Source organism: Notothenia rossii (assembly GCF_949606895.1).
Source record: "Notothenia rossii genome assembly, chromosome: 4".
NCBI classification, from domain to species: Eukaryota; Metazoa; Chordata; class Actinopteri; order Perciformes; family Nototheniidae; genus Notothenia; species Notothenia rossii.
In genome coordinates, this window is record NC_136902.1 from 51,352,075 (window position 1) to 51,363,938 (window position 11,864).

The 11,864-nt window shown below is 37.6% G+C and overlaps 1 long non-coding RNA gene across 1 annotated transcript; it reads left to right on the forward strand.

Moving 5' to 3' along the window:
• The first annotated feature begins 7,105 nt into the window (after positions 1-7,105).
• On the forward strand, positions 7,106-11,178 carry LOC307036516. Its single transcript, XR_013807375.1, has 3 exons — positions 7,106-7,505; positions 9,129-9,221; positions 10,239-11,178. It is a non-coding gene; the product is annotated as an uncharacterized lncRNA (long non-coding RNA).
• Positions 11,179-11,864: the final 686 nt, after the last annotated feature.

An 11,864-nucleotide genomic window follows, 5' to 3' on the forward strand; every position in this document is an offset into this window, starting at 1 on the left:
AACTCATCTAATTCATCCAACACATCCAACTAATCTAACTCAACCAACACATCTAACTCATCCAACACATCCAACTAATCTAACACTTCCAACTCATCGAACTCATCCAACACATCCAACACATCCAACTCATCCAACACCTCTAACACATCTAACTCATCCAACACATCCAACTCATCCAACACATCCAACACATCTAACTCATCCAAAATCCAACACATCCAAATCATCTAACTCATCCAACACATCTAACACAACCAACACATCCAACTCATCCAACACATCCAACTCATCCAACTCATCCAACTCATCCAACACATCCAACACATCCAACTCATCCAACACATCCAACTCATCCAACTCATCTAACACATCCAACACATCTAACACATCCAACACATCTAACTCATCCAACTCATCCAACTCATCGAACACATCCAACACATCCAACACGTCCAACTCATCCAACACATGTAACACATCTAACTCATTCAAAACATATAACTCATCCAACACATCCAACTCATCCAACAAGTCTAACACATCCAACTCATCTAACACATCTAACACATATAACTCATCCAACACATCTAAAACATCTCACTCATCCAACACATCCAACTCATCCAACAAGTCTAACACATCCAACTCATCTAACACATCTAACACATCAACTCATCCAACACATCTAACACATGTTTACAGTATTGACGAGTTTAGAATATCCATGACACACATCTAACTCATTCAACACATCCAACTCATCCAACAAGTCTAACACATCCAACTCATCTAACACATCTAATACATCTAACTCATCCAACACATCTAAGTCATCCAACACATCTAACTCATCCAACACGTCTAACACATCCAAAACATCCAACACATCCAACTCATCCAACACACCCAACAGATCTAACTCATCCAACTCATCAAACTCATCCAACACATCCAACACATCCAACTCATGCAACACATCTAACAAATCTAACTCATCCAAAATCCAACACATCTAACTCATCCAACTCTTCTAACACATCCAACACATCTAACTCATCCAACACATCCAACTCATCCAACACATGTAACACATCTAACTCATCCAACACATCTAACACATCCAACTCATTCAACACATTCAACTCATCCAACAAGTCTAACACATCCAACTCATCCAACACATCTAACACATCTAATTCATCCAACACATCCAACTCATCTAACACATCCAACACATCTAACACATCCAACACATCTAACTCATCCAACACATGCAACACATCCAACACATCTAACACATCCAACACATTTAACTCATCTAACACATCCAACTTATCGAACACATCCAACACATCTAACTCATCCAACCCATCTAACTCATCCAACACATCCAACTCATCTAAAATATCCAACACATCTAACTCATCCAACACATCTAACACATCCAACTCATCTAACACATCCAACACATCTATCACATCTAACACATCCAACACATCTAACTCATCCAACACATTCAACACATCTTACACATTTAACTCATCCAACACATCTAACACATCCAACTCATCTAACACATCCAACACATCTAACTAATCTAACACTTCCAACTCATCGAACTCATCCAACTCATCGAACACATCCAACACGTCCAACACGTCCAACACATCCAACTCATCCAACACATCTAACACATCTAACTCATCCAACACATCTAACACATGTTTACCATATTGACGAGTTTAGAATATCCATGTCACACATCTAACTCATTCAACACATCCAACTCATCCAACAAGTCTAACACATCCAACTCATCTAACACATCTAACACATCTAACTCATCCAACACATCTAAGTCATCCAACACATCTAACTCATCCAACACGTCTAACACATCCAAAACATCCAACACATCTAACTCATCCAACTCATCCAACACACCCAACAGATCTAACTCATCCAACTCATCCAACTCATCCAACACATCCAACACATCCAACTCATGCAACACATCTAACAAATCTAACTCATCCAAAATCCAACACATCTAACTCATCCAACTCTTCTAACACATCCAACACATCTAACTCATCCAACACATAACACATCCAACACATCTAACTCATCCAACTCATCCAACTCATCCAACACATCCAACACGTCCAACACATCCAACTCATCCAACACATGTAACACATCTAACTCATCCAACACATCTAACACATCCAACTCATTCAACACATTCAACTCATCCAACAAGTCTAACACATCCAACTCATCCAACACATCTAACACATCTAATTCATCCAACACATCCAACTCATCTAACACATCCAACACATCTAACACATCCAACACATCTAACTCATCCAACACATGCAACACATCCAACACATCTAACACATCCAACATATCGAACACATCCAACACATCTAACTCATCCAACCCATCTAACTCATCCAACACATCCAACTCATCTAAAACATCCAACACATCTAACTCATCCAACACATCTAACACATCCAACTCATCTAACACATCCAACACATCTATCACATCTAACACATCCAACACATCTAACTCATCCAACACATTCAACACATCTTACACATTTAACTCATCCAACACATCTAACACATCCAACTCATCTAACACATCCAACACATCTAACTAATCTAACACTTCCAACTCATCGAACTCATCCAACTCATCGAACACATCCAACACGTCCAACACGTCCAACACATCCAACTCATCCAACACATCTAACTCATCCAACACATCTAAAACATCTAACTCATCCAACACATCCAACAAGTCTAACACATCCGACTCATCTAACACATCTAACACATCTAACTCATCCAAAACATCTAACACATCTAACTCATCCAAAATCCAACACATCCAACACATCTAACTCATCCAACACATCTAACACAGCCAACTCATCCAACACATCCAATTCATCAAACTCATCTAACACATCCAACACATCCAACACATCCAACTCATCCAACACATCTAACACATCCAACACATCTAACTCATCCAACTCATCCAACTCATCGAACACATCCAACACGTCCAACACGTCCAACACATCCAACTCATCCAACACATGTAACACATCTAACTCATCCAACACATCTAACTCATCCAACACATCCAACTCATCCAACAAGTCTAACACATCCAACTCATCTAACACATCTAACACATCTAACTCATCCAACACATCTAAAACATCTAACTCATCCAACACATCCAACAAGTCTAACACATCCAACTCATCTAACACATCTAACACATCTAACTCATCCAACACATCTAAAACATCTAACTCATCCAACACATCCAACAAGTCTAACACATCCGACTCATCTAACACATCTAACTCATCCAAAACATCTAACACATCTAACTCATCCAAAATCCAACACATCTAACTCATCCAACACATCTAACACAGCCAACACATCCAACTCATCCAACACATCCAATTCATCAAACTCATCTAACACATCCAACACATCCAACTCATCCAACACATCTAACACATCCAACACATCCAACACATCCAACTCATCCAACACATCCAACACATCCAACACATCTAACTCATCCAACACATCTAAAACATCTAACTCATCCAACACATCCGACAAGTCTAACACATCCGACTCATCTAACACATCTAACACATCTAACTCATCCAAAACATCTAATACATCTAACTCATCCAAAATCCAACACATCCAACACATCTAACTCATTCAACACATCTAACACAGCCAACACATCCAACTTATCCAACACATCCAATTCATCAAACTCATCTAACACATCCAACACATCCAACTCATCCAACACATCTAACACATCCAACACATCCAAAACATCCAGCTCATCCAACTCATCGAACACGTCCAACACGTCCAACACATCCAACTCATCCAACACATGTAACACATCTAACTCATCCAACACATCTAACACATCTAACTCATCCAACACATCCAACTCATCCAACAAGTCTAACACATCCAACTCTTCTAACACATCTAACTCATCCAACACATCTAAAACATCTAACTCATCCAACACATCCAACTCATCCAACAAGTCTAACACATCCAACTCATCTAACACATCTAACTCATCCAACACATCTAACAAATCTAACTAATCCAACACATCCAACTCATCCAACAAGTCTAACACATCCAACTCATTTAACTCATCCAACACATTTAACTCATCCAACACATCCAACTCATCTAACACATCCAACACATCTAACTCATCCAGCACATCCAACACATCTAACACATCCAACTCATCCAACACATCCAACACATCCAACTCATCTAACACATCCAACACATCTAACTCATCCAACTCATCCAACACATCCAACTCATCTAACACATCCAACACATCTAACACATCCAACACATTTAACTCATCTAACACATCCAACTTATCGAACACATCCAACACATCTAACTCATCCAACACATCTAACTCATCCATCACATCCAACACATCCAACACATCGAGCTCATCCAACACATCCAACACATCCAACTCATCTAACACATCCAACACATCTAACACATCCAACACATCTAACACATCTAACTCATCCAACACATTCAACACATTTTACACATCTAACTCATCCAACACATCTATTACATATAACACATCCAACTCATCTAACACATCCAACACATCTAACTAATCTAACACTTCCAACTCATCCAACACATCTAACACATCCAACTCATCTAACACATCCAACTCATCTAACACATCAAACACATCTAACTAATCTAACACTAGCAACTCATCCAACACATCCAACACATTTAACACATCCAACTCATCTAACACATCTAACTCATCTAATTCATCCAACACATCCAACACATCCAACTAATCTAACTCATCCAACACATCTAACTCATCCAACACATCCAACTAATCTAACACTTCCAACTCATCGAACTCATCCAACACATCCAACACATCCAACTCATCCAACACCTCTAACACATCTAACTCATCCAACACATCCAACTCATCCAACACATCCAACACATCTAACTCATCCAAAATCCAACACATCCAAATCATCTAACTCATTCAACACATCTAACACAACCAACACATCCAACTCATCCAACACATCCAACTCATCCAACTCATCGAACTCATCCAAAACATCCAACACATCCAACTCATCCAACACATCCAACTCATCCAACTCATCTAACACATCCAACACATCTAACTCATCTAACACATCCAACACATCTAACACATCTAACTCATCCAACTCATCCAACTCATCGAACACATCCAACACATCCAACACGTCCAACTCATCCAACACATGTAACACATCTAACTCATTCAAAACATATAACACATCTAACTCATCCAACACATCCAACTCATCCAACAAGTCTAACACATCCAACTCATCTAACACATCTAACTCATCCAACACATCTAAAACATCTAACTCATCCAACACATCCAACTCATCCAACAAGTCTAACACATCCAACTCATCTAACACATCTAACACATCAACTCATCCAACACATCTAACACATGTTTACAGTATTGACGAGTTTAGAATATCCATGACACACATCTAACTAATTCAACACATCCAACTCATCCAACAAGTCTAACACATCCAACTCATCTAACACATTTAACACATCTAAGTCATCCAACACATCTAAGTCATCCAACACATCTAACTCATCCAACACGTCTAACACATCCAAAACATCCAACACATCTAACTCATCCAACTCATCCAACACACCCAACAGATCTAACTCATCCAACACACCCAACAGATCTAACTCATCCAACTCATCCAACTCATCCAACACATCCAACACATCCAACTCATGCAACACATCTAACAAATCTAACTCATCCAAAATCCAACACATCCAACACATCCAACACATCTAACTCATCCAACTCTTCTAACACATCCAACACATCTAACTCATCCAACACATAACACATCCAACACATCTAACTCATCCAACTCATCCAACTCATCCAACACATCCAACACGTCCAACACATCCAACTCATCCAACACATGTAACACATCTAACTCATCCAACACATCTAACACATCCAACACATTTAACTCATCTAACACATCCAACTTATCAAACACTTCCAAAACATCCAACACATCTAACTCATCCAACACATCCAACTCATCTAACACATCCAACACATCTAACTCATCCAACACATCTAACACATCCAGCTCATCCAACACATCCAACACATCCAACTCATCTAACACATCCAACACATCTAACACATCCAACTCATCTAACACATCTAACTCATCCAACACATTCAACACATTTTACACATCTAACTCATCCAACACATCTAACACATATAACACATCCAACTCATCTAACACATCCAATACATCTAACTCATCTAACACATCCAACTCATCTAACACATCCAACACATCTAACTAATCTAGCACTAGCAACTCATCCAACACATCCAACACATTTAACACATCCAACTCATCTAACACATCTAACTCATCTAATTCATCCAACACATCCAACACATACAACTAATCTAACTCATCCAACACATCTAACTCATCCAACATATCCAACTAATCTAACACTTCCAACTCATCGAACTCATCCAACACATCCAACACATCCAACTCATCCAACACCTCTAACACATCTAACTCATCCAACACATCCAACTCATCCAACACATCTAACACATCTAACTCATCCAAAATCCAACACATCTAACTCATCCAACACATCTAACACAGCCAACACATCCAACTCATCCAACACATCCAACTCATCTAACACATCCAACACATCTAACTCATCCAACACATCTAACACATCCAACGCATCTAACTCATCCAACTCATCCAACTCATCGAACACATCCAACACATCCAACACGTCCAACTCATCCAACACATGTAACACATCTAACTCATTCAACACATCTAACACATCTAACTCATCCAACACATCCAACTCATCCAACAAGTCTAACACATCCTACTCATCTCACACATCTAACACATCTAACTCATCCAACACATCTAAAACATCTAACTCATCCAACTCATCCAACAAGTCTAACACATCCAACTCATCTAACACATCTAACACATCTAACTCATCCAACACATCTAACACATGTTTACAGTATTGACGAGTTTAGAATATCCATGACACACATCTAACTCATCCAACACATCCAACTCATCCAACAAGTCTAACACATCCAACTCATCTAACACATCTAACACATCTAACTCATCCAACACATCTAACTCATCCAACACATCTAACCCTTTGCGCATGCGCAACATCCGTTCTGTCTTTTGCCGCCTTTTCTCTGACACTGACTGTGGAAACTGACTGGGGAAAGTCTATTCTTTGGTAAGTATTTTAGTAGTTTTTTAGTAGTCTCTAGTAGTTTAGAACGTACCCTGTTTCCAAGTAATGCCTTTTCGTAATAACGACAAGAATATTTGAAACCACCGTTTTATATTTTGCTCCCTTTTTAGTTGTAAACGGCAAGCTAGCTATGGCTAGCCAGATAACTGCTAGCTAGAAGCTAGCTTGCTACATGTGGGTAGCATTGAATACCTGCTGGATAATGGAGATCAGTGGATTGTATTATATTAGATTTAATGTTATTTTCATTGAACACAGTACACCAAAATTTAGTTTATATCCAAGCAAAAAAATGCAAAGAGTAATTAAAGTGCATGAGGTAAGCGCCGCCATTTTCTATCATAATGCTCAGGTCTGTCCATCTCTCCTGGCCTTAGTGCAGGCAGGCAGAGGAGGACTGTAGGAGTTCAGTTGAATTTAGGCACTGGTCTTTTTTTTACTGCCAAATATGTAATCTAAATAATGAGATAATATATGTGCTGAGTCTTTTATGGGTAACCTCACTCACAAGCAGGCACCCACAATTGTGCAGAAACGTAGGCCTAAGTTACTTATTTGATTCCATTTGACTTCTCAGAGTAGTTTTAATGCTACATACTTTTTGCTCGTACTTGAGGTAAACCTTTAGAAAAACAGTCATCACTTTGAATTTGTTAGATTTGGGTTATTCTCCCGCAGCCCCCTTATATCGTCTCCACACCCAACACAATGGCTAATGCTAAAGCTAACGCAGAACTCCCGTCAACTTGTAATAAAGCTAAAGAGACAGGAGCTAATTTATACAGAAGTATTTACAGCGTTGGCCTACAATGCAGCGGGCTCCAGTAAGTGTGTCTTCTGTTCTGTGAAAATCTTAATAACGGTCGCACACGGTTTAACGTGCTGCGGCAGAGCCCCCCCCCCCCCTCCAAATTACTTTAAAGTTACGGCAGACCCACTCAACCCACTGAAGCACACGCACACTGCTTGCTTTCTCGCTGGACTTACTAGCTTTTCAGACCCTCTTAGCGACTTTATTTCTAAAAAGCGACTAGTGAAACATTTAGCGAGTTATTGAGATCATCAGGGGGAAAGTGGGAAATCTACACCAATCTATTATATTGTAATTTATTTCTTCGCTGTTCACTCAGCGGGGTCTCAGCACCGCGTCTCCCCCTCTCCTCTGGCGCTGTGCGAACACAGGCACGAGTGAGATTGAGTTACTATGGTTACAGTTACGCTATTTCTCTGAAACTGTTCAACACAAACAAAAACTGACCTGATCCAATTCAAACGGTGCCATTACTACAGAGATGCGGTATGTTCTTAGGCAATTACAGTGGAACTATATGCTCAATTTAACAGCATAAACACCTAAATAGTGTAATAATATAGTATTTTCCGACAAGCTGCTACAAATCTTCACCAGCAAAGGAGGAGTGAAGGGGAAAAAGATTAAGGAACTCCTTGCAATCACAGATTTGGTTAGTACAAATGCATTTTTCGTCAGATACCATGTCCTGCTTAGGGACATTTCGACTGATACGACCTTTCTGGTCTTCAGACAACCGCTCTGTCGCACCCACATTAACTAAATTCTGTCCTGATTTGTCGACCCTGCTTTAGTGTGACAACATCAACACCAGGAGGGAGTGCATCCTGAGAAGCCTTGTAATATACCTAAATGAAGATCCAGACTCGTTCTTCAAGGAGTATCTGGTAAGTTTATACAATATTTTTCCCATGTAGCGTTGAACAGTGTTACCCTAACTTATTAATACCATGGCATGTATTTACAATGAGAACATCCTATGGCACACCACCATTCATACCCAAGGCTAGATGTCTATAATGTCAACTTCTCGCTTGTGTGTATTACTTAAGTATCTAACCTGTGTATCTTTGTGACTATTATTATTTTTGTTGTTTTGTTTCCCATTGTAAAGGTCCTTGGGTCTCTTGAAAGGCACTATACAAATTAAAATTATTATTATTATTATTATTATCAATAAATAAATGAATGTAAAAATAAATACAGGAATAAATAAGGAAATAAATAAATAAATATGGATATTAATGAATAAATAAATGTATACATTAATTCAGGGATAAATAATAAATAAATGCTGAAATAAATACATTTAAGAATAAATAAATGTAGAAATAAGTAGGTAAATGCATAAATAAATAAATATAGCAATAACTAAACGTATCAATTAATACAGAAATGAATAAATACATGCTGAAATAAATAAATTCTCGAATAAATAAATATTGAAATACATAATAAATAAGTAGGTGAATGGATAAATAAAAACAGAAATAAATGTTTAAATTATTACAGGAGTAAATAAATAAAATAATAAATAGATTCTGAAATAAATACATGAATAAAATAATAAATATAGAAATAAATAGGTAAATGTATGAATACATAAGTAAAAGTTGATAAGCAAACAGGATATACATGGATAACTATCTTTATTAGATTTAATTTATTTCTACATTTTTGTACAACTATTTATTTCTGTATTTCAGGCTCTGTATGTTGATAAGGTTGGAGGTCCTTATCTCAGTTTAAAGCAGTATTGGTCAATTAGGCGAGCCAGACAGAAGCAAATCTGCTTCTCTAAACTGCAGTTGATGGTTTAAGAATGCTTATTTATATTTCATACACAGTTTTCTTTTTGTGGGGTTCAGCTTTTTACTTAACATACGTATTTGTGTTGTTTTCAGGCCTCCGCCGCTGACGATGCAGAGAGGGACATTTCCAACACAGTCATGGGGATTTACACGATCCGAAGAAACGGGGATGGGGGGCCAGAGGACGTGGGAATTGTTATCGAAGGCATTAAAGTCATGGAAAACGTAGGCAGCGTCATTGTGGGACTCATCATGCTCTTGGGGATCATTTATGCCCTTGATCTCAGCTTCCCGGACAACCTGAAGTACACCTTTGAGTTTCTACAGAAGGTCGTAATGAACTTGGATGGGCACAAGCTGAATGCAAAAATACAGCAGCTGAAAATCAAGCTGTTTGCATAAGAGGTGAACAAGTGTATTGTCAAGTTTCCTTAACAAATATTTAGCTTTTTTTGTAATTGTAGGTTCAAAGCAAATGGCTACACTACACTTATTCAATTACCAAATATACTGTAGGGTTTGTGCAGTGTGCTCTTTTATATATCAAAACCACCCAATGATATTCCCTGTTTGGAGAGCAGTGCAAAGCATCCACCTTTTTATAGTGTCTTTGTTGTTTATGGCTCTGGGAGATCTAGAATAGCTGGGTGTTCATTTTTCACCAGTTTCGGCACTGTTACGGGAGTGCTATTTGCATCACTTTAAAAATGTTCTTTAAAAAATATATTTTTACATCTTGCTCTGTGTATTCAAGTAGAGTTAATATTGAGATGTGTATATAAATATTGATGTTGAATTGAGGATTACTGTCACCTTCCTCATCCATGATTGGCATTATTATTATTTTTCTGAGTTGCTTTTATCTCCTGCTCAGTCTGTTTATTGATATGTTTTATAAAAAAAGAAATGCAGACAGACAAATAACTCTGACAGAGAACTTTGACACTGTTTACACAAGTAAAGTGAGGATTGGCTATCCACCTCAAGGTGTAATTGTTATCTGAGAATTTTCAATAAAAATATCTCAACTAGGTTTTGTCTCATGAGTGTCTTAATGGGGGAGAAAGTGAAAAATAATTATATTTTTACATTATTTATTTACCAATTAATTATATTAGTTTGAGTTGGACAAATGTAAATTCATTTAATTTACTTAACGTAATAATTTTATTTCAGCTTTATTTGATAAAAATGAGTTGGACTAACTCAATTCAATTTTATTAAATGGATGTTTTTAGTTTCAGTTGGGGCTACGAATATTTATTGGATGGAAATCCTGCCCACAATTGCATTGAGTTCATCCAATGAGTTATTTTTTTGAGTGTATATAGGCTATATATATATATATATATATGTACATACACAAGCTATACTCAACCTGAGAAATAACATTTTAAACATGTATTATAGGCTAATATTAACATTACTGTCAGTTAAAAATACAGTACAAATATATTTATCTAATATCTATTATCATATGATAATAGATATAAGTATCATTACCTGGAAATGGTCTTCCATTAATCGGAAGTAGATGGTGCGCCTGTTGCGACCTCGGGAAAATAATTTAAACATATTATATAACACCAAAATAAGTACAGCTAGATCTGACTCCATATTGAACAGTTTTGAAAACAGTTTTGAAAACAGTTTGAAAATATTTTGCCATTACCGGCACTTGTGACTGCAGCTGGTTGCTAGGTGACGGGGGCGGCAAAA